General features: G+C 43.7%; 1 protein-coding gene across 4 annotated transcripts in view; it reads left to right on the top strand.

Annotated features, from left to right (window-relative positions):
• Nucleotides 1–25,062, top strand: part of PAQR8 (progestin and adipoQ receptor family member 8) — an 89,911-nt gene that overhangs the window by 47,770 nt on the left and 17,079 nt on the right. The window contains exons 2-3 of one of the 4 annotated variants that reach the window (XM_088023943.1): nucleotides 5,840–6,009; nucleotides 6,173–6,260. The gene's annotated coding sequence lies outside the window, so the exon portion shown is untranslated. Of the gene's footprint in view, nucleotides 1–3,350; nucleotides 3,467–5,839; nucleotides 6,010–6,172; nucleotides 6,261–25,062 lie in introns of those variants that run through there. The other 3 variants (XR_015768346.1, XM_028097546.2, XM_028097545.2) reach the window with 3 other exon arrangements.

Here is a 25,062-nt window from a genome sequence, read left to right as displayed (position 1 = left end):
ATCCATTTTGAGTTAATTTTTGTGTATGGTATAAGTTAGTGGTGCAAAGTGCTTCTCCTTTTCTCTGCCATGATAGTGAAAAAACTCACAGCCCTCAGTTTGTCTATGAGATGTAAAAAGAAAACAAAAATAGCTAGTGGGGGTTTTTTTGTTTTTTTTAAAGATTTTATTTATTTATTTGACAGAGAGAGACACAGCGAGAGAGGGAATGCAAGCAGGGGGAGTGGGAGAGGGAGAAGCAGGCTTCTGGCAGAGCAGGGAGCCTTATACGGGGCTCGATCCCAGGACCCTGGGATCATGACCTGAGCCGAAGGCAGAGGCCCAAGGACTGAGCCACCCAGGCGCCCCAAAAATAACTAGTGTTTTTAAATAACACTATTTCTTGTATGAGTTTTCAGGAGTAGGTCTTTTAGGATAGACCAGTATAAACCAGTATAGATGTTCCAGCAGATGATGTAACTATAGCACACTTCAATTTCTCCATGTCACTGTTAAAGCTAACAGTTCCTATCTCCTTCCTACTTCACATAAAATATAAGAAGTTTAAGGATACAGTGTCATTGCATGCACTTTGAGCTTCTTGGAAAACAATGCTATGTAAACACACTGTGAAAGCAATAGAAAAACAATGTCAGTGTGGTATGTATACAACATAAAATGGACCAAATTGTTTTGTTAGAGTTTGGGACAAAAATAGCTCCTTAATCTTGCATATCTAGTTTTTAATTATGCCATATATTGGCTATGTCTGTGGGTCTCAAGGGCAATCTGAACGGGGAATGAGTCTGATAGAATGTTGATTGGGTTAGCAGTTTAACATTCTCTTTTTTGAGGAAATTCTTTAATATCCCACATCTTGCCTGTTTCCAGCTTTTGGAAAAAACACAAGTCAAAATTTGTTGCCAGATGAAAGTGTTACATGGAGGGAGGTTGGCCGTGAATTTCTATATACTAAAGGCCACCCTTACTATCCTTTATGAAAGATCCAGGAGGCTTTTATTAATTCAAAAATAGTAAGGTCACTTTAGGACTCTTTTTTCCAGAATTACCAAAATGTCACTTGTACTGCCCAAACTGAAATGGGCCATCACCTCCAAGTAAAAAAATGGAAGAAGCTAGTGTGAGATCCACGTAGTTTTAAAGGGCATGAAGGATGTGAATGTACTTAGCACTAATGAACTGTACATTTAAAAAATGGTTAAGGTGGCAAATTTTATATTATGTTTACCACAATTAAAAGTTTTTTCCAAAAGCTTAAGATGGTAACATTTATGTTATGAGTATTTTACCACACTTAAAAGAAAAAAAGGCGAGATGAATGAGAAACCACCTCCCTTATCTCGTGGCTCTGGACGGCACCACTTGTAAACAGAACTCTCTGCCCCCAGATGAAAATGCCTGACGCCCATTACACTTTCGGCTGTGCTTTCATGCCTGCCCCCTAGATAGAGGTTCATAGGAAAGGAACATTTACCATTTTCTTTTCTTTTCTTTTTTCTTTTTTAAGAGTTTATTTATTTGCCAGAGAGAGAAAGAGCACAAGCAGGGGGAGTGGGAGAGGGAAAAGCAGACTCCCCGCTGAGAGGGAGCCCTACTCAGGGCTCTATCCCGATCCCAGGACCCTGAGATCCTGGCCTGAGCTGAAGGCAGACGCTTAACCGACTGAGCCACCCAGGTGTCCCCACTTACCATTTTCTTACTGTGACGCTGAGAAAGCCTTAAAGGACTCGTAGGTCTTCTTTCAAGACAAGAGAACCCTTCTGCATGCTCCAGGTGGAGGGACTCTCAGGGGAAAAGAAAAGCTGCAAACATAATCCACATGCATTTCACAAGAGTCCTCAGCTCTCACCGACAGCCTGCTTCAGTTGGACTGAGGCCGTGGTTGGGCCTTCATATTTGCTGACCTGTAATTTTGTTTCTAGAGTGGCAGAGAGAGGAAAAAAAGGGACTTTTTATCCCCTGTCAGTCAGCTCTGCTGTACATTTATGATCTCTGGCCAAAAAATAAATGCCTGTTAATATTGAGGGCTTAGGTTTTTGTGACTACAGGAGAATTCCCTGACACTTTGGGGTGAAGCAGAGACAGAGAGGGCAAATCTGCCAAAGGCCTACCATGACATTTCCACTAGTATCTATGTGTACTGGGCCCATGATTCTGTGGGAAGACCAATGGCCCTGAAGACCAGGCCCTTAACTCTTTCCTAATCCTGACTTGCTTCAAACCTGGCCCTTGAACTGCTGGATCTAAAAGTCTTCATTTATGAACTTCAAATAACCCCTGTTGGAAAACCTACTATCTTTGCTTCATGCTGTTTTGCTTAAGATAAAGACAATAATAGATTTTTAAATGTTTTGAAAAGTGAAAACAGTGCAAATGTGAGGTGTTGTTAAACATGTCGTGGGAGCAGGGGTGGTCTAATGGCAAAGTGCCAGGTTTCAACAAACCAGAGCTAGGCCGGAGGGTCTCAGAAAAGTAATGACATGAATCAAATATTCTTCCTCCAGGAGCATTGGTTCAGGCCATCTTTTCAGGATTTGATCCGTTTTTCTTCTTTTTCCAGATAATGGAGACTGCTTTTTAATAGCAAAGCCAATTTGATTTGTTAATTGATGCTCCTACATCTAAAGTGTATTTTTGACCTGGTAAAATACAGACATTGCGAGCGAGGAGAGCTAGTCTGGGGCCAGATGTGGAATCTCCTCTCCTGCCCTGTCCCCCTGTAAGTGGAGATCATTGATATTGCGGACTGGCTAGGGAACTGTGGATTGAGGATATAGGGGAAGAGACGTCTGTTCCTCGCTTGTCAGTGTAAGAGGTGTGTTTGTGTGGTGCATAGTCACAGGAGAGTACTTCACGGGTGTATCTCAGGGGTGTGGAAATGTGTGTCTGCAAGGGCCCTCCTTGGTGTGTAGGATCTCGCAGGCAGAATAGACCCTGAATGTGCAGAGGCCAGGGGTGGGGGTGGGGGTGGGGGAGGCCAGAATGTGAATCGGTCTTGAGATCCAAGATGAAGTTTGTTGTTGTTGCCGTTTCTCTCCTCCAAAAACACCTCCAAAAAAAACCAAAAAGCAAAAAAACCCTCGGAAACGGCCCCCTGGAGTGGGTTCTTCGAACCGACAGGACAGTAATTAACGTGTCTCTCTCTCAAGCCCTCGGGCCTCCCCAGCTGAAAGGGGGCTGAGTGGGTCTGACCCGGGGTGGAAGGAAGAGGTGTCAGTCAACTTCCTCGGTGAGGCTGCACCCCGGCCGCGGTGGGCGCACGGGTCTGCGCATCCCGCCTCCAGCCGGGATGGGGCGGAGTCGGGCGGTGCCCGCCCCCCGGCGGTCCCCTCCCCCGGACCGCTCCCCTGTGCTGCGCCCGCTGCAGTCACAGCCGCCTGCGGGAAGCGGGTAGCCGGGAACCCGTGCCGGAGTGCGGGCCGGGCTGGGCTGGGCTCGCTCGCGGGCTCAGCCGCCGCCCCTGCCAGTGAGTCGGGGGCTCCGAGCCGGGCGGGCAGGGAGGGAGGTGGTCAGGACCTCGCCTTTGGGGAGCCCTCGGGCTCGAGCACTGGGGTGGGGGGGAGGAATGTCAGCACAGCGAGGTTGGAGAGCCCCAGACCCCGAGCCCCGAGGGGTGTCCAGAATCGCGACGTTGAGGAACCCGAGCCCGGGGACCGGGGGTCAGTGCGCCGGTGCTGGGAAGTCTCAGAGCCCGAGCCCTGAGAGTGAGGCGGCAGGTCAGGATCCAGACGTTGGGGACTCCCGGAGCCCGAGCCTGGAGGACTGAGGGGTCAGGACCGCGACGTTGGAGAGCTTCGCTGCCAGAACGAGGGTGTCCTGTCGGCATTCTTGGGGCGCCCTCCGCAGGGCGGAGGGGAACTGAAGACGGGAGGGGAGTGCGGCGGGGCGGAAGCCGGAGGCGGGCGGGGCGGGAGGGGAGCCCCGTAAAGGGTCGGAGGGTGGCAAGGCTTGTGGCTTCTTGGGGGAAGGAGGGAGTGGACATCTCCTAGAGGGGGCGCGGGAAGCGGGGGATACGTTGTGGAGCATAGGGAGTCGAAGGGATGGAACGCCGCGGCGGAGGATCTGGGGTGGCTGGGGGCGGGGGTGAGGAGGCAGGGACTCGCGGAACGTCTCGACCTAGGGGACGTACTCTCTCCGTGGAATGGGGCCATGGAAACCTGGAGAGGGCATTCACTCCGGAAAGCAAGACCAGGCCACCACAGACGGGGGGCGGGAGGGACTAGGGAGGGGCGCAGCTCGCTAACTGGCGCGGGGACCTGAAGGCAGCGGGGGCACCGCAGCTTCCAGTGCATCTGTGGGCCGTGGAGCACAGACCGACGAGGGCAGATCCGCGGGCTCGGAGGAGATCTTTGCTGCATCTCCTATTTCTAAGCTGGGTTACAAGTGATTTTGCCTAGGGACCCATTGAGAACAGTCTGGGCTTAAAAGAGTAGTTAAGGAGTGAGATCTCAAATGTGCAGAGCTCTACCTGTGTGTGTGCGTTAGGCATAACTCATCATAAAGGTGTGTTTAATTCTTAGATCCACTTGTGTTACTTGCTCCCCACTCTCCTATACTCTCTGAGAAGCTGTTTCTGAGTGAAAACTGGAGGAAAATCAGCAAAGGGGTGGGGCGTGCAGGCACGCACACACACCACCCACATATGCACTGCATTCCACAGTCGAGTAAACAGGAGAAATAGTGTACAGTTTGGATTGTTTGTGTTGGTATGGACTTCCTTTACTGAAGTCAATAGGAAGTTACCTGCATGGAAGGTGGACGGCCTTTGACTACCCTCTTAAGATATTCACAGCCGGTACCCACCCCTGTGGTGCTACACCCTCGACCAGGTCACTGGCAGGACACTAGGCTGCTTAGTGCCTCAGTGAATGGGTAGCCAAATGTGTGCCAAAGATAAACAAATGACCAGTACATTTTCTGGGTTTTTTTTTTCCTGTTGTTAATTTTGGGTATCCAGCTTCCTTCAATTAGTTAAATAATATTGACATTGTGTATTAACTTATCCATATGGTTGATTTTGTATGGTAATTAGTTTAATTATTTCATATAACAGTTAATTCAGGACTACCCAGGGCCCCAGGAATCCTACTGAGTGGATTTCTCCCCGGGAAGTTTCCTGGGCTTTGAAGGGCAGGGGGAGAGAGATGATCGTCACTCCTTTCCTTCTCTGCTGTAGATATAGGTCCATATTCTGACACACACTGAGATTTAAGCTTCCTGGGAGGACCAAGGACTATTTTGGCAACTAGTTTATGTTGGGCCTCTTTTTATCTTCATGAAAAGAAAGCTCTTCAATAATTATTCAAGTTAACGGAAAAACTATTTACTCATTTTGCAACTATCATTTCAGGACATGCTTTTTTTTCGTTAAGGGGGTGGTCAGAACATTGCACCAAAATCTGCATTATCATTATTGCACAGCATATTTATTTACTTGGATGTAGCTAGCTGATTCTTTCAATTCTTTATCCAAATGTTAAAATAAATATGCCTGTATTTATACATTCAAATGAGTATTTCTCTCCCCTTCGGGAGACTCATCTTGGTAAGCTGTGGACTGATTCTACTGATGCTGTCATTGCTGAGCATAATTTTGGAGCTCCTGCCTTGGAGTTACCTTCAGAGTTTGTAACACATTTACTGAATTGCCTCCGTGATGGCAAACCTTCCTCAGTTGGGAAACAGCCAAATACCAAGTGGGATCAACTCTGGTTTCTGAGGTGAGGAACTGAGGTTGTAATAGGAAGTATGCCTGTTAAAGTAATGAAAGTCCTCTTGAAGGACTGGCAGTTTTATTTATTTTTATTTTTTTCAAAGATTTTATTTATTTATTTGACAGAGAGAGACAGCAAGAACAGGAATACAAGCAGGGGGAGAGGGAGAGGGAGAAGCAGGCTCCCCACCAAGCAGGGACCCTGGGATAACGACGCGAGCTGAAGGTAGATGCCCAACGACTGAGCCACCCAGGCGCCCCAGGACTGGCAGTTTTAAAAGGGGCATCCAGTACAGGTATGCAAATGTGTTTAGGATTGGAAAGTAATTGCTTTGAAGCAACCTTTATTTGGGTGTATATGCTCTCATGTGCATGTAAAAAGAATTGGTACCATCATCTATTGTTATACCTTATGGCCTATTGGGCTGGAGAAAATAAGCCTTTCTTTTCTCTTTCAAGGTACTCTTTACCAGGCAGATTCCATCACTGCATTTTTACAGAAGACAAAACAAACAAACAAAAAGACTTATTTTCTCACCAAAAAAAGGTACCCAGAAATGCCTGGTACTTGAGTTTTTATGTGAAAGGATCCATATAGAAGTAAGGAGAAGAGAGTGAGTTCTGCAAATGTGTTTCAGTTTTGGGACTCCATGGCACACAGTGTGAAAAATTAACATATCCTTTTTCCATTTTTTCCCTAAATTACCAATTTTTTTTAAGGTTATATAACGTGAAGCTTCATACACCCAGGGCTTGAATGTTGATCTGTGATCTTGGGCAAGTGATTTCATCTCTTTCAGACTCAGTTTTCTTATCTTAAAATGAAGATGCTAATGAGTGTGCACTCCATGAGGCTGTGATGAGATTTCTGCATGTAAAACACTGAATCCAGTGCCTGACACATAAGTGCTCAAGAGAGTCTCGCTAATTTTGTTATTAATACTGTTTATTGATAGTTTTACATTAAAATTCCTTTGACACCATGTATAAATTTACCATTTCCAAGATAATGATATTCCCTCTGCTGGGCTTTGCAAATGAATATGTGAATGGGAACATTTTGTTTTTACTCTCCTAGCTTCTCAGGAATTTTTAAAGTGACCTTAAAAAGCAACCATTGCTAGCTGCTTTATTTTGAATTCAGATTTTTTTTAAATGAACATTCTTATTTTTATTGTATATTAGGTGTAACACTTCGGTGAAAATCCGAAGCTTCTCCTATAATTCTCTATAAATCGGTTGAATACTATTCTAATGCAATAGCTACCGTTCTCTTGGCATGTATTGAAAGGGATGATTCTGGCACACATTTGTTTTAGTTAAACTAAAATTTCGATCTGCTTTGTTGAATGACAGGGAAGAATAACTTGGCACTAAGCTCTCGGCTCTTTCATAAATATTGACATTAATTTTTTTTCCGATTCTATGATTTTTGTTGTAATATAAATTAGGGAGATGTAAAAATATGGGAAAAGAATTTTATCTTAGTTTTAATCAAATAACTAGAGGTTGCTGTGAAATAGATGTTTCATGAAATCTTCAACATTTAGTGAGAGTTCTCTGTTTTAGGCAGGTATGTGCAGGAGACAGGGGTAGAAACAGACTTGTCCTCCAGGAGTTCACATAAGGTGCTCCCTAAGGACCATGCAGTGCAAAAGTTTTTTCTCCTAATGGCTTATGGGACTAAGAATTCATGTGGATTTCACTACATGTTCTTTTCCCTCAATTTCTTGGAGAAGGCTAAATATACGGATCTCTTAATAATGTTCATATTTTTGAGGTGGATTAACTCTTGGAATTAGATCCTGCTGTGCAGTCATATGCCATGAAAGGAGGTAATGACTATAAAAGTACTTAGTGAATTGTAAGTGATATATAACCGTAGCATAAGGTGGTATTATTGTTGTACAGTACTTTCCTAGAGTCTTCTGATTATCACATCCATAGTAGTGTTTTGTTCCAGCTCTGTCTCTCTTCTGAGGAGCTGTTTATGTACTTACAAAGTACCAGCAAACAAGACAGCATGGTGGTGGTTTAGACTAGAGTAGTAATCCCCTCCCCTCCTCCCCACATCTGATAATGTCTGGAGACATTTTTTATTATCACAGCTGGAGAGGAGAGGGATGTTAAGGCTAGTAGTAAGTAGAGGCCAGAGATGCTCCTAAGCCTAATGTAATGCAAAGGACAGCCCCCAAAACAAAGAATGACCAACTGAAATGTCAGTAGTGCTAAGAAACTCTGGACTGGAGCATGGGATCTGGAGTGGGCATCAACCTGCATTAGCATGGTAGCATGTCCCTGGGTAAGTTCCTTAAACCTGAGATTTTGTATAACTCATGTCTGAAGAGATATTGTGGAATTAAATGAGATAATGAATATAAAGTGCTTTGTGCACAGAAGGTGCCCAGTAAATGGCAACTTTTAGTCTCTTAGTGTTATGTCTGGTTAGTAAATCCGGGGACTAGGCTTCAAACAGACAGCTTTGGTTATTTAATTCACTGTGTACAGAACCAATCGAGGCTTCCTGATCCCATCTGTGTGTCTGATAGTAGGGCAGAGACACCTCTGCCCCCGTGGTTCCTTCTGCATTCTGGCCCAGGTTTTGCCCTGGTTCTGCTAGGCAGCCAAATATAGGCTGAAGATGACTCCAGCCAGGTGAACAGGACAGTCAGTCCCCCACATCTCTCTTGTGTGGAGCAAGGGTGAGCTGGGGGTGGAGCTTTCTGTTTCATCTGGGCTAAACTGGGAAGGAGATAGCCAGGCTGGGAAAGCCCCCTCCAACTGAGCTAATCTCCAGAATCTACTGAGACTCTTGTCTATGCCAGGGTCAGAGCTTTCTCTGCTATGTTAGCAAGGTCTGACAGTTTACCTTTTTTTTCCTTAGCCCTTCCTACTCAAGCAACAAATTCTTTAGGGGTCCCTTTACTTTTTAAAGAATCATCCAGATCCACTCCGGTTTTTGCTGTGCATGGGGTTATCAGCCATCTGTGCGGAGATAGGAGACCTCCCAAAAAGCCCAGGCTCTGCTTTGGTCTTGCCTTTCTGTGTTTACCTCCTGCACCCCAGAGCCACTGAGTGAGTAATGCACTCCCTCACTGTCAGCAGCAGAGCTTCGGCGCCGTGGGGGTGGGGCATCCCTTCTGGGTGCAGAGAGTATTTAGCAGACCAGGATGTAAATAAGTAACACAGTGGTTTTTTTTTTTAGCTGTGAGCTAGAAACCATTAGTTGTGTTGTACAATAAAATCAACTGGGGCTCTCTTAAGAATGCACCTCAGCCCCACCACAAACCATTGATTCAGAATTTCAATGGGTAGGGCGTGGGCATCAGTTTTTTAAAATTATTCTGATGCCTAGTGAGAGTTGAAAGTTAGGACCAAGCCTTGTGCAATTAATGACCTGCATTGAAAGAAAGAAAGAGAGAGAGAGAGAGAGAAAGAAAGAAGGAAGGAAGGAGGGAAAGATTCTAATTAAAAATAAACATAAGAATTATTTTGTTAAGGGGCACCTGGGTGGCTCAGTCGGTTAAGTGTCTGCCTTCAGCTCAGGCCATGATCTCAGGGTCCCGGGATCGAGCCCCACATTGGCCTCCCTGCTCAACGGGGAGCCTGCTTCTCCCTCTCCCTCTGCCTGCTGTTCCCCTTGCTTGTGCTCTCTCTCTTTCTCTCTGTCAAATAAATAAATAAAATCTTAAAAAAAAAAAGAAGTATTTTGTTAAGCTTTTGCTTTAGTGATCAATGTGTGCCTGTTTGCAATGTAAAATATGTTTCTTTTAATGGGTTACAATCAAAAAGTTTGAAAACATTGTTTTAGAACCTTAGAGGTATTTAATTAATACTGACAAATTCACCTCTTCCAGTATTCCTGCGTGAGCATCTTCTGGACAGATTTCAAAGTGCTTTTATTTTCCTTATCAACTACAACTTTTGCAACCATCCTATGGAGGCCTAGAGAACAGATATCATCATATTTTGTTTTGTTTTGTTTTGTTTTTTACAGATGAAGGGAACTTGGGGTTGGTGAGGGTAAGGCATTTGTCAAAGTCACAATGAGAAAATGTCAAAAACAGGGACTCAAACTTCCAGGGCTTCTGATTACTGCTACATGGCTCCATCTACTACATCTTTCTGCTTCTTCTGATTAGCAGACCCTAAGAGAAAGAATTACAACTAGAGCATGTGTCTGGCTTCAGCATTGTAAAAATAATAACTGTTGACCAAGCACTTGCTAGCGTCAGGAAGTATGTTTGTGTTACTTAATTCTCAGAACAATCCTATGAGATAGGTACTATTATTAGCCCCATTGCACAGATGAGGAAACAGGTTGTGACTTGCCCAAGGAGCAGAGCTGGGCCCTGACAGCAAGCCCACATTCTTTATGGGTGCTCTTTATTGCCCCAGTACTGGTTTGTTGCCATTTCTCTTGATTCCTTGTTTAAATAACAGGGAAATGGCCCTATGTCTTAATCTGCTTAGGTTGCCATAACAAAATACCATAGGCTAGGTGGCTTAAACAAAAGTTTATTTTTCACATTTCTGGAAACTAGGAAGTCCAAGAGCAAGGTGCCAGCAGATTCAGTTCCTGGTGAAGGCCTTCTTCCTGGTTCACAGATGGCCGCCTTCTTGTTGTGTCCTCCCATGGCGGGGGGGTGGGGGGAGAGCAAGAGAGCAAGAGCTCTTTTCTTCTATGTATAAGGACACTAATCTCATCATGGAGACCCAGTCCTAATGACCTCCTCTAAACCTAATTGCTTCCCAAAGGCCCCACATTCAAATATCAGTCATCACACGAGAGGTTAGGGCTTCCACGTAAGAATTAAGGGGGGGGACACAAACACTCTGTCTAGTACTTGAAGCTTCCACTCAGCTTTCCTTGTGTATGTGGCTAGAAGCCCACACCCCACAGTGATAAAGTGAGGAAAGCCCTCTCAGCTGCCTGATCTACTTTATGCATCCTTGTTCAGGCTGTTTATGATGCTCAGTGCCATGAATTGCTGAAATTCATGATGGGGCTTTGGTAGTCCTGGCAGAGAAGGAACCTGAACACTAACCCTGTGGAGTGAGATCTTGATGGACTTCTCAGTGGTGTGGAAACCAAAAGATACCTTGTTCATGCATGCACTCATTCGTTCATTCATTCATTATTCATTCATCAAATATTACAGACTCATTCATTCATTCATCACATATTATGGAGGATACAGTTTGCAGGTAAGTTTTAGAGATGACACTTCCCTTTATTAAAGACTGGGGGGAGGGAATGTTTATCATGGCTTTCTAATACCTGTACACAGGGCTAAAATGACCAGACCAAAGTAAAGTTCAGGCCAAGTGTAAATAGGAGGGGGCTGGTTGGTTACCTACTGACAAGTTTTGAGTAGAAGATTAGACTTCACGTTATCCCACATGACATTCAGAAACCACACTTCCGCAAAAGTGGGGAACTACTGCTCTCTGTTGTAAATCAACTGGGTTGGATGATCAGGTTGAGTTAAGCCTGGGGCTTGGGGCGCCTGGGTGGTGCAGTCGGTTAAGCGGCTGCCTTTGGCTCAAGTCCAGGGATCGAGCCCCTGCATCAAGCCCCCGCATCGGGCTCCCTGTTCGGTGGGGTCTGCTTCTCCCTCTCGCTCTGCTCCTCCCCTGCTCGTGCTCTCTCGCTCAGTCTCTCAAATAAATAAATAAAATGTTAAAAAAAAAAAAAAAAGCCTAGGGCTTAAGGAAGACTTTTCTTGTCTGCACATCTGGGAGGGTATAAGCTTCCAAGCCATCTAGATAGTCAATAAACTATTAGTATTTTTTATGTGAAGAGGATTCAGTACTTTATCAGAATAGTATTTGTTGAATGAGTGAATTAATAATAATTATGATGAATGTTAATATACAATAGAAGCAATTGGAGACTTCAAAATGTTTAATACACCCAGAGAAGTACCAAGGCTAGCCCTCCCGCCTCGGGAGAGTTGGAGAGTTCAGCCCCCAGGCTGAGCTGACATCTGACTTCAACCAATTCCCAGTCCTAGGATTTGAAGATCAAAGCAAAGGTTACTGATTTGAAGAGTTTTTGTTGGTCTTGAGATGTAGCTAGTATTAAGGGCGGTGACATTTATCTTTCTAGGGTGATGTAGTCCAAGATTAAGAAGAGCAAAGAAGAAAACATGTTTCTATTCTCAAGGAATAAAGAATTTGTTGCTTTTCATCAGTAGCTTGAAACTGCATTTGTCTTATCCTTGACACCTGCTCTTTGGAGTCTAAGAGAATACCTGAAAGGTTAAAGATAAGTCTACCGGTGGGAAACTGGAGGAGGGCTACACCTACCCCAGCCAATTGAAGATGGACTTAAAACACACACACTTTGCTGAATATGGCTTCTAGATCGTATTTTGTGAGATATAAAACTTTTGTTGTTGAAAACTACCTTCTCATTTCTCTTTTAGACTCTGCAGAGGATTGGTAAAGAATAAAAAAATGGACGAAAAGGGAGGATGATGTAAAATCAATGTTGAAGTGTAATGGCTCTTGAATTAGAAAATTTATATTCTCCATGGTATATTTAAGTCTGTCCAAAGAATTCATTTCAAGAGTTCCATCTTAGCTTTCTTATTCCTGCACTTAAGCAAAATAAAGGCATTGATGCTATTCTCTTGAGCTGCCAGGAACCCTGAGCACTTCAGAATGTGGAGTTAGTTCCCTGCATATGCTGATGCTGAGCTTGGAATGGGCTGCGGTACTAGAACATCACCCAGCCAGGTTCAGGTAAAGCTGCGGGAATGTCATTGAAATTGGGCAGCATTCAGGTAGAAACTGACTCATCAGATCTCAGCTTGGTGAAGGGTTCAGTTTCATTCACGAGGTGCTGTGGGTATTTCTTAGGTCTTGTGGCCTTTTTTTTTTCTTCTTGAAAACATTCTGGGGCGCCTGGGTGGCTCAGTTGGTTAAGCGACTGCCTTCGGCTCAGGTCATGATCCTGGAGTCCCAGGATCGAGTCCCACATCAGGCTCCCTGCTCAGCAGGGAGTCTGCTTCTCCCTCTGACCCTCTTCCCTCTCGTGCTTTCTAGCTCTCATTCTCTCTCTCTCTCTCAAATAAATAAATAAAATCTTTAAAAAAAAAAAAAGAAAGAAAACATTCTGAATGATGACTTGTTCAGGGCTTACATCTCTGGACTGTAATGTCACCTTCTGAGTTGCTGCTGTCAGGGACCTTGACAATTTTTTGTCTCATCTGAGATGGTCATATTTTAGATCTTTGCAGCTGGAGAGTCCTTCTAATAGCAGTTGGAAGGATGAGGGAGAAAAAAGAGACAGACATTCTTGGGGGAGTAAATGGCATCTTGCCAGAGCAGCAGAGGTGAGATTCGGATGGGAAATCTGTTAGTTCATGTGCGGGGATTTTTTTTGACTACACAGTAAGTGCCTAACACTGTGCTAGTTACTTTGAGGAATTCAAAAGAAACATAAAGCATGATTTTGTGCTTAAGGAGCCTATAATACATTTGGAGCATCAAATTTTTCTCATATGAAAAAGAAAACTTTAAACTGCTTATGGTTACATGCAGGGCTGTAAAGCACTGGTGGGGGGGGTGTTCCCCTCAGTTTAGCAAAGGGCAGGAGAAATAGCCTGAGTGAGATCTGGAAGGGGGGTAACATGTAGGTAGAGACGTGGGTATTTCTGATGGGAGAAACGGCTTAAGCAATAGCACAGGGGCAAAAATCAGAATGGTACCTGTATCTGGCGCGTGTAAGGCCGTGAGGAAATCACTTCCTTCTGCTTCATTTTTCTTCACCTCTCATGGAGCCACTTGATGACACTGTCTCCTGCACTGGGTCCCGGGGGTCAGCCATGTGAGGAGTACACAGGCCAGGATTGCAGATCTAGATGCCTTTTTGTCGTTGGGTGTTTGGAGAAAGGAAAAGATAATGTTCAAGGGCCTACTCCGTGCTTGGCACTCATTCTCCTGTGTTGTTAGAGATACAGACGTGATCAAGATTCCTGCTTTCAGGTAACATGTATTCTCTCGGGGGGAGACAGACAATAAACAAGTAAATCAGAAAATACATACTCTGAGGTAGTGAAAAATGTTATGAAGAAAAATAACTCAAGGGGAAAGAGTGCTGGTTTTAGGTGAGGTTAAGAACAAGATAAAGATTTCCAATTAGCCCTAAACTCCCCTAGAGAAGCCTGAAGTCTTTGCTAATGGAATTTAGGCTTTATTGTTTCTATTCATCTCATCCATTGACTCTCCACCATATATATATTATACCTATATAATATATATATATATATATGATGGGCATTCAGCAAGCATTGCACAATAGTAATAAGAATGGCCTTGCCAGACTTGAATTGGACCACATTTTTCTCCTTTTTACTTTTTGTGATTTTTTTTTTTAATTAAAAGATACGGTCACAAGATATTTACGGAAGGAGAAAAGGGAATCACGCAGGAGAGGACATGGAGGTATTGATGACAGTAACATAGTTACTTATACATCAGCTCTGTGGAGGAGATTGAATGCAGCTGCATCAAAATTTTGTCAAATGAAAGAGAAAGAAAATATTAAACTATAATTATGTGGTCTTGGTACGTCTCATGGCCTGGGGGACCACTGGGTCTAAATATTAACCAAATTCCAAAGGAAGTAATAACAATACACCCATGTATACACACAGGCGTAGAGAGACATGAAGTAGCTCCAGTGCACCGAGGAATTCCCACGTGCCAGGCATTGTGCAGTGCGGTTTATTTACATTATCTCTAATCCCTAAAACAACCTTGGAAGGGAGATAATCCCAGTTTACAAAGGAGAAGACAAAGATGAAATGGCTGGCCCCAGGCCTTTACAGTTAGTAAGTGTCAGAGCTGGGGAGGCTGATGCCTTGTTTGCGACAGGGCATGGAGCAGATGAGTGGGAGTTTAATTAAGGACTCCCTTAGAGTGGTGAAATGAAAATCCAGGGTGGATTTTCCTGTCCATCCAGCTCATCACCCTATCGAAGGGATTCCAGGAGCTGGGAGTTTCTGGAACTGCCTCTGAATGTATATATGCAGTTTCCTGAACCTATTGGAGGCTTAGACTCTGGTGGCAGGGGGTGGGAGGTGGTGGTGGAGGCGTACACTGAGCATTTTTTCATTACTCCCATGCCTGCCGAACTGCATATATGTGTGCTGCTCGGGCCATTAAAGCGTGGAAGTGCTTTGCTGTGGGCTGGGGTGATGGCAGCTCAGGTCAGAGCCAATCACCAGTTCATCTAAAGCTGACTCAAACCCTGACTTGTGTATCTAACTAAAAGATATGGGATAATGAGTATTTATTGGATGGGGTTGATTTGGTAAACTTTCAAAGCATAGGGAACGAACAATAATCAATTTAAAACAGGTTTGATGATAAAAAGGTTGGGCAATAATGGATGAGTGACAATGAAGCTCAGGGCTTGTCTGACTTCCCCCCCCTCTTACCCCAGGACCCATCCACATCTCTAGACAGGCAGGCTAGAGTGGGCCTCTTTGACCTAGCAAGAGTGCCTTCAAGACCCCGTCTGATCTATAACAGATCACCTTTATTGAGCACATGTTGTGTGCTAGCAGTTTTACACGTATTATCTTCTCTCTTTCTCTCTTTCAGACTTCCTTTTATAGAAATCTTTCAAAAAGACAGAGGTGCACAGAATAGTATAATAAACCCCCATGTACCCATCCCCCAACATCAATAATTATCAACTCATGGCCAACTTCTTTGTATATATACCTTACCTCCAAATGATTTTGAAGCAAATCCCAGAATTCGTATTATTATTTGTGAGCATTTTAGAATGCATCTCTAAAAGATAAGGACTCCTTTATTATAATTCTTTAAAATTCCCAACAACCTTATTTATTAGTCAGGTACTATTATGTCCTTATAGATGAAGACAGTGAGATACAAGGAGATTAAATTACTTGCCCAAGGTCACCCAACTTGTAAGTGGCACTCTTACAAGTTACCTAACTCCAGGGCCTGACCTGTTAACCGCCATGCTAGGTGGTTACCACTAGACCTTTCTGCTGTAGCTAATCCTACACAACAACTGGATCTGTTGGAAGAACAGACGTCCAGGGATGTGACTATGATTTCTGTGAATTCTACCACCTGACCACGGCTGCAAATTGAGTCATTTTAGGTACAGAGGGACAGAACGGCTCTGAAAGGCTTGGACTTGTCATCTCCATGAATGACATGACCGGCCTGAAACATTAGTGGGTTCTGTCTGATCGGCAAACCTGGTAAAGCACCATCATTGCCATAGTATTTGAGATGTTAGAGAAACCCACAAGTAAAAGGACTTGACAGAAAATATGACTGTCACTGGCCCATGGCTGCCAAGGGAAGTAAAAGTTTCTTTTAAAATGAATTTCCCTTTGGTTTTCTCTCTTGGCAGAGGGACTCAGTCTTCCCACTGAGGCTTTTCAGTTTGTTTCTAGCACAGCTAATTGTGTTTATTTGTCTCCAGAATCACATGCCTGCCTCCTCTCCCTTCCTTTTCTTAAGGTCTCTTGCCTGCTTTGTACTACAGTTACTGCCAAAAATGTTCTCCTCACCTGGGAGCCAGTTGGCTGACAACACAGAGTAGATGTTGGGAGGCCAACTCTGTCTCCCCAGAGGGCTAACTTGGCTTCTGGCATACAAGCTCACCTCAGGAGAGAGGGAGAGAGATTATATAAGCTGGCTATGAAAAGAACCATGTCGTTTGCCTTGTCTGCACCCACTTGGTCCATCAGTGTTAAGAGCAGAAGAGAAAGCAAGTAAATACTATTGATTGAGTGAAGATGAGAGCTTTGCTGGTTCAAGTTCAAGAAATGGATTCTCCATTTTTCCTATCAAAACAAGCATCGCATTGACTTTTCTCTTAATTCTCTCCTTTGTCTTCGGGATCACTGACATTTACTTGACTCCCAAACCTCAGTCTTTTTTTTTCTTCCTCCTTCCCCATGCAGTCCTATCATGGAAGCTACATAACCGCTGGAGAACTACTCATCTCCTACTTAACCCTCTCTCATGGAGCTCTAAAAGGTGGCACCTGTCAGGGTGCAGGTGAGCAAGAACTTAGAAATTCCACCTTTGGGGACACCTGGGTGGCTCAGTTGGTTGAGCGTTGACTCTTGGTTTCAGCTCAGGTCATGATCTCAGGGTCGGCTCTCAGTGCAGAGTCTGCTTGAGATTCTCCCTCTCTCTCTCTCAAATAAATAAAAATCTTTAAAAAATAAAAAATAGGGCGCCTGGGTGGCTCAGTCTGTTGGGCGTGTGCCTTTGGCTCAGGTCATGATCCCAAAGTCCTGGGATCGAGTTCTGCATCGGACTCCCTGCTCAGCGGGGAGTCTGCTTCTCCCTCTGCCTTTCACCCTGCTCATGCTCTCTCTCTTGCTCTTGTAAGTAAGTAAGTAAGTAAGTAAGTAAGTAAGTAAGTAAATAAATAAATAAATAAATAAATTCCGCCTTTGGCTTTCTCTGGGACATGCCAGCAAGGACCTTGGCTGGGGTCCTTTTCAGGGAGCATGGATTTTCTTTAAATATTTATTGTCGTGAATATTTCAAAATAGTTTTTTATGATTGCTGTGACTTCTACTTTTTTAAACAGTCAAGTGGGGAAAACAGTGGACGGCAGGTCTCTTAGCTCTCTATTGTAGAATCAACTCAGGAATAGCAAATACATGGCTCTGTGCCAGGCTCCCTCCTGAGCCTGGTGTTCCTCAAGAGCCCGTGGCAGTAAATCAATCACAGCACCTTTCCCTCTGAGTTTGGCCCACACCTAGAATGCCTCTCAGCACAGGACTCTAGAAAGCCCTTACCAAAGAGGTTGGCATGAGGGTTGAAATCTATTTGCTGTTTCCAAAGTAAATGGTCTTTAAAGCTCTTCCCACACTAAAATCCCTTGAGCCTTTCTGCCTGTAGTCACATTAGGTCCTTAAGAGCTAGGGACCAGCTCTCCTCTTTCAGCCAGAATCGGATCAAAGGTTGGGAAGAGAGAAATGTTACCACCATCTGGAAAACAGATGGGAGAGGAAAATGTTTTTTTTTTTTAAAGATTTTATTTATTTATTTATTAGAGAGCGAGAGAGAGAGAGAGAGAGAGAGAGAGAGAGAGAAACAGCATGAGAGGGGAGAGGGTCAGAGGGAGAAGCAGGCTCCCCACCGAGCCGGGAGCCTGATGTGGGGCTCGATCCCGGGACTCCGGGATCATGACCCGAGCCGAAGGCAGTCGCTTAACCAACTGAGCCACCCAGGTGCCCAAGAGAGGAAAATGTTTTAAATGTTGATGGTTCATGGAGGATTTAGAGGCGGTGACTGACTGTCCTTTTTCAACACATAGTAGGTCGTGTGGATTTACATAGCACAAACCCGTAGTAGGTTGTGTTTGTAGATTGTTGGTTAGTCAGTAAGACTAATTAAAGTCGTTCTTTTCATGGGAGAAATGGAATGTTTAATGCTCAAGGGGTATAGAAACTAAATGGCAGCCCAGAACTTGTCTTTAAGAGTTCCTAATCTGGGGGGCGCCTGGGTGGCTCGGTTGGGCGTCTGCCTTCGGCTCGGGTCATGATCCCGGTGTCCTGGGATCCAGCCCCGCGTCAGGCTCCCTGCTCAGTGGGGAGTTTGCTTCCCCCTCTGTTCCTCACCCTGCTTGTGCTCTCTCTCTCACTCTGTCTTTCTCTCTCAAATAAAGAAAAAAATAAAATGTTTTTTTTAAAAAAAAGAGTTCCTAATCTAGTCTAGCAGTTGTATTAAGCTGAATTTAGATTCAGTGTAGTTGAATGAGAAGTGAAAACAAGAAACTTAGTGCTTAGTTGTAATTAACTTACTCTCAGCCGACTCACAATTCTTTTTACTTTTGAAGAAATTTGGAGGTTGTTAAGTTAATGCCTGTGAAGCAACAGGACTTCCTTGACAGAAGATGTTTTAAGTACTCAGTACCATATTATAGATAATGTACTAGACTATAGGAATGGCCTGGGCCGGTCTGTAGTCACCAGAAAAAATCACTGTCTGATAAACTGTGTGGGCAGAGGCTGTGAGGGCTGCTCCAGGCCTGGGCGTCTCCAGGAAGATTGACAGATTGACCATCTGTCAATTTTGACCCAGGCTTGCCCTCTGGGCGGTCAAGATCAGGCTGTGCATTCTCAAGTGTGGTTTTCTCTTGTTGTTTTAACCGACGGTACATACTTTTGCAAGCAAAAGTCAAACCAGGGATCTTTTTGGAATGCTCTGATTTACTAGCAAGGACCTGCAGAGGCCCTTTTCCATTTCAGAAGTCTCAACTGGATATGGGGGCTGGGGGGAAAGGGCAGGGAAGGGAAAAACCACATCGGTCAACAAAGCATTAGTTTGGCCAAGTATTTTAAAGGTATTTTTAAAAATCAGGTTAGGTTTAGAGCCCTGCTTCCTACTTTTATCTAGCTATGCTTATCTAAAAAAAAAATCATACTTCAGTTGCAGTCACTTCTGGTTTACGACATTCTTTGCCTTCTCCACTTTTTTGGATGTCGTAGAAAAAAAGGGCCCCCAAACATCATTTGCTGCTGTTATTTGGGGATGTCTGAAGTAGTTGAATTCTCTGGCAGGGATGAATGGCTGGTGAGGCTGAAATAGCGAGCTGGGGAATAATTGCAACTTTTCAGTAGATACTACTGTCCTTTGTGGAAGCAAGCGCTGGGGTGGTGGAAATGGAACTGTAAGTACTGACCTTGAGTTTTCTGGTAACAATCAGTGCTTGTCTCTTCCCAAGACCATATGATCTGTGCAACTTGCCTGAAGAGCTTCTGGCTGGTACTGCATCTTTTGTTTTCCAAAGGCACTCTGGGGATGTTAAAGTGCATCCTTTTTGGTTAAAATCATCGGATCTAAAAGCATCTCATTTGAATGTTAAATGGATGATGCACTTACATAATGTGGGCTGTTACACACGAAATCGGCTTAAAACTTGGAAGTGACACTTTCTGGACCTGCAATCATCTTGTCTTAGGCTTATAATTACATTCTTTTTTTTATTTTTTCAACTTTAATTCAGAAATCACAAGTTGTTGGCCTTTATTATTCTCCCTTTACAGATGGCACTATTGGTGCCAGAAGGATTGTGGTTTATTTTTAAGTATGTGATTCATTTGATTTGAGTAGGATTTGGGCCTTCTGCCTTCTGGCTCCCTTGGCCTCCAAGATCAATACAACCTCAAAGTAGAAAAAGTTGTCCATTTTTTAATAGTGTTTATATAATGGGTAGGCCTTGTTTACATTAATGACAATGCATCTACTACAGTATAGCTTTGACTAATCAAAGTCTTCAGTTAAGCTAATTGCTAGTGACACATTCCACTTTGAAAAAAAAAACCATCAAAGCAGGAAAATAAAGTCCTATTAGAACTTTTATTTAAGAGGGACACCTGGGTGGCTCAGACGGTTAAGCGTCTGTCTTCAGCTCAGGTCATAATCCCAGGGTCCTGGAATCAAGTCCCATATTGGGCTCCTTGCCTGCTTCTCCCTCTGCTTGTCGCTCCCCCTGCTTGTGCTTGCTTTCTCTCTCTCTGACAAATAAATAAATAAAATCTTAAAAAAAAAAAAAAAAAACTTTTATTTAAGAGCAACTTCCCAGTAAGGCTCTAGGCTCACCAGAGATAACTGTCCACTATCTTTCTGACCATTGGTAGCTCTGTTATTCAAGCTGCCTAATGATCACTGATATCCAGAAGGAGCTGAAGAACTTGCACAGTTCTTTATTATACAAAATATTTTCACTTACACTTTTAGGAACGTGAACGAATACATTTTAGAATGATTTTCAATAAATGAGGTTGAAACAGCACTTCCTGAGAAGGAAGTAGAAGTTCAGGGCATAGGCTCTGGCACAAGACTACCTGGGTACGGATTTTGGCTCTCCCACTTCCCAGATGCGTGGTCCCTTCCTTGGGCAAGAGACTTGACCTGTACTCCATTTCACAGAGTTGTGAGGAATAAATAAGTTAATGACATGCAAAGAACTTAGAAGTGTTCCTCGCATAGAGTAAGAGCTCAATATATGTCAGTTATTATAACAGTTATTATTGGCAACTGGATAAGGAGGAGTACCAGGTTAGGCTGAGGGAAAATATATATCTCTGGTTTCTGGGAGCCATTTACTGAGATAGGAGCAAGGAGCATGGGACAGAAGCAAGGTCAATGGAGGAAGAAGCACTGCTCTGTTCGGTTGCGTTCATTGTGAGGTACTGTGTTACAAATGAGCAGAGATCTCAAATGGACATCGATAATAAATGGACATGACAGATAAGAACTAAGTTTTCTGTGTACTACAGATTCTCTCCTTGGCTTTCTTAGGGATTTCTTGTGAGCTCTCCAAAAACAACTGAATTCCATGTGCTTCAGAATTTCCATCTGAACAGTATTGAACATAATAATGGCACATAGCAGACACCCAGCAAATATTTGTTCAAAGAATAGTTGCTTTCATAAGGTGCTAAGTAGCTTGCATTAAGGTAATGTGTGGATGTATGGATAGACAGATAGCCAGATAGCCAGATTGAGATTTTGATATAGAAACAAGGGAATTAAAGACCAGTATACTGTCAGTGTCTTTCTTTCACCAATTCATTTATTTACTCTTACAGTGTATATTTACTGAGCACTTACTATATGCCAAGTCCTATTCTAGGTGCAGGGATACATTAGTGAACAAGATAGACAAAGATCCCTCTGGTAATAGAGCTTATATTCTGGGCTAGCAGCAGGGCCAGGAAGGACAGACAATAAACATAATTAATAAAAATAATATATTAACATCATACCCATTAAGATGACTACAAAAAAAAAAAAAAATCCAAAACAAAACAGCCAGATAATAACAAGTGTTGCCAAAGATGCTGAAAAATTAGAGCCCTTGTGCACTATTGGTGGGATTGTAAAATAGTGTAGGCAGTATGGAAAATAGTATGGCAGGTCCTCAACAAATTAAAAAATAGGGGCGCCTGGGTGGCTCAGATGGTTAAGTGTCTGCCTTCAGCTCAGGTCATGATCCCGGGGTCCTGGGATCGAGTCCCGCATCGGGCTCCCTGCTCAGTGGGGAGCCTGCTTCTCCCTCTGCTTCTCTCTCTCTCTCTGTCTCTCATGAATAAATAAATAAAATCTTTAAAAAAAAAAAAAACAAACAAATTAAAAAATAGAATTACCGGGGTGCTTGGGTGGCTCAGTCAGCTAAATGTCTGACTCTTGATTTTGGCTCACGTTATGATCTCAGCATCATGAGATCGAGCCCCACAAAGGGCTCCCCATTCAGTGGGGAGTCTGCTTGAGATTCTCTCCTCCCTCTGCTCCTCCCCCCCACCTCTCTCTCTCTCTCAAATAAATAATTAAATCTTTAAAAAAATAGAATTATCAACGATGGAGCAATTCCCCTTCTGAGTATATGGTAGTGTCCCCCTCATCTGTAGTGGCTACATTCCAAGACCCCCAGTAGATGCCTGAAACTGCAGGGAGTAGTAAACTCTCTATATATTCTATACATACATACTTATGATAAAGTTTAATATAAATTAGGCACAGTGAGAGATTAACAATAACTAATAATAAAATAGAACAATTGTAACAATATACTATAACAAAGTTATGTGAATGTGTTCTCTCAAAATACCTTGTTGTGCCATACTCACCCTTCTTGTGATGTGAGTGGATAACATGCCCACATGAGGATATGAAGTGAGGGGAATGATGCAGGCGTTGGGATGTAGCGTTAGGCTCCTACTGACCTCCTAAGGATACATCAGAAGGAGGATCATCTGCTTCTGAACGCTTGTTGACCGCTTCTGAACCACAGTTGACTGCAGGAAACTGAAACTGCAGAAGGCGAAACTCCAGATAAGGGAGGACTACTCTATACCCCTAAGAACTGAAAGCAGGGTCTCGAGGAGATACTTGCACACCCATGTTCGTAGCCACATTATTCACACTACTGAATGTAGTGTGGAAGCACCCAAATGTCCATTGACAGATGAGCGCATAACCAAAATACAGTATATACATACAATGAAATATTACTCGGTTTTAAAAAGGAAGGACATTCTGACACATGCTACAACATGGATGAATCCAGGGGACATCACGCTAAGTGAAATAAGCCAGTCACAAACAGACAAATGCTGCATGATTCCACTTATCTGAGGTACCTGGAGTAGTCAAATTCATAGAGACAGAAAGTAGAAGGGTGTTTGCCAGGAGCTGGAGGAAAGGGGGAATGGGGAGCTGCTGTTGAATGGCTATAGAGTTTCAGTTTCGCAAGCTGAAAAGAGTTCTGGATATTGGTTGTACAACCATTGAATGTACTCAATGCTACTGAACTGCACACCTAGAAAGGGTTAAGATGGAAAATTTCATTAGGTATATTTTACCACAATTAAAAAAACTTACGAGAAAGAAAGTAATGTATTAAGGCACAGAAAACAAGAAATAGAGCAGAGGAAGGGGCCCCAGAAGGCTGGGGAGGGTACAAATGATATTAAATGAGTAGGGTGGTGGGGACGCCTCCTTGAGGAGGGGCCATTTGAGCGAGGACTGGAGGAATTGTTCATGTCTTGGCTGCTATTACAGAAGATGGAGGAGTCTCCATCTTCCAGGGCCCGCAGGTGGTGTGCAGCTATGCCAAGGCAATGACCAAGTGGTGCATAGTTGGAAAGCTTATGTTGGTGGGCAGCTGATGCAGAAACGGTGGCCGTGGGCATTTCAACTCAATTGGAAAAACAATCCAGGCACTCAGGTGGCATTTGCACAGATTATAATCAGATGTCATCTGAGACTCGCAGTCATGTTACAGTAAAGAGAAATGGTTGTTCTCATACTTGGCCCTTTCTAAAATCAAACTCCATAACCTAGAAACAGCAATCAGGAGTTGGATTTTTTAGTGCCTCCTAAGTTTGCGTCTTGTTGTTTAGCCCATTTCCAACATGAGTTTTAAGCTCCTTCGTAGGACTAGGATTTTTAGGGCTTCAGCTGACCTTTCTGTCAACCCATAACTGGGGGGGTAGGGGGTGGGCAGCTCAAGAGTATTTATTTTAGTTACTGTCTCTCTGGTAGGTCATATGGCTTGGAATGGTGAGCTGCTTATAAAAATCCCATGACCTGGACATGTTTTATTACTAATTTATGAGGCTGATATAAACAGGTATCAGCTTGCCATCATTTAAGCCAATACTTTGTACCGATGAGTAAAATGGAAAGAGGTTTGCAGCATTGGGTTCTTGAACTGATTTTCCCACATCTCATCTGTTAACCTTTTCCATGTCTAGTAAAAACAAAAGAAGTATAATGAGAATGTATCGCTGCTTTGGAGTCAGGAAGTCCCTCATGATGCCCTCATTGCCACACCACTGAACTTGGAGGGGAGATGAACATCCATGCGTGGACAGGCACCTTGCCTCTCCACAATCCTGTCCCTGGTCAAGGATTCTGAAGCTACACTGGCAACCATTGGAAACACACACACTGTCTGTGCCTCTCCCCCCAAGGCTGGAGTCATGCAGTGATTGCTGAGGTCTAGGGACTATTAGGGGCTAGGTAGAAGGAGGAGAAATGGATTCCCTCTTAAGTCCTGCCTACACTGGTGGCACTAAGCATTGGTTGACTGATTTGTCACATGCTTATCTGCTCCATGTTTGATTTCTTTTACATCTGAATATATTTGCTTTGATCTTTATACATAGACACTGCCTGTGGTCATTAGGCCCAGAAAGTTATCAAGCTCAAGATATCCCCTGTACCTCCAGTTCCCCCAATATACAGTGTTGATGGTGGTGATGGGCTTCTCTTTCCCCTCATGGTGAAATGGTAGCGCACAGGAATGCAGCAACCATTAAGTGTATACTGTTGTCATGAGATGTGTGTCATTAGATGGTGATAGCAGTGCTTGGTAGCCAAAGAAGGAAAGCTCAATGGCTTCTACAGGCATTCCCCATGGATCCGCTCTGGGCAAATATCTGCACTTGGCTCTAAGTCACAAAACTAGGTACATCAGTAGTTGGTTTTAAACACACAAATGCTTAACATGGAATATCCAGATGTATATTGTAAAGTGTTGGTGGAGGTTAAAAGGCAAGGATTCATCATGATCTCATAACATTTCATGAGTGTCTCTAGCAGTACACAGTAGCTGGTAAGGAAAGAGAGAAATTGGGTGTAATCAAGGTGTGGCTATGCAGGCTGACCCAGCATGGAGGGTGAAGGATGCTGGCCAAGGTAGAAATGAAATGGCTGGCAGTGGGACCAAATGAGGTGGGTGGGCTAAGAGAGAAGAAAGGTTGGGGGACCAGAGATTCGGAGGAGCGTGTTAGAGGGTGAGGCAGTAACACAGG

This window comes from Eumetopias jubatus, unplaced genomic scaffold, assembly GCF_037043125.1.
Source record: "Eumetopias jubatus isolate StellerSeaLion01/CBP00866 unplaced genomic scaffold, mEumJub1_p1.0 scaffold_6, whole genome shotgun sequence".
NCBI lineage: Eukaryota > Metazoa > Chordata > Mammalia > Carnivora > Otariidae > Eumetopias > Eumetopias jubatus.
The sequence above is the reverse complement of the archived record's forward strand: the minus strand, read 5'-3'. Positions and strand labels throughout refer to the sequence as shown.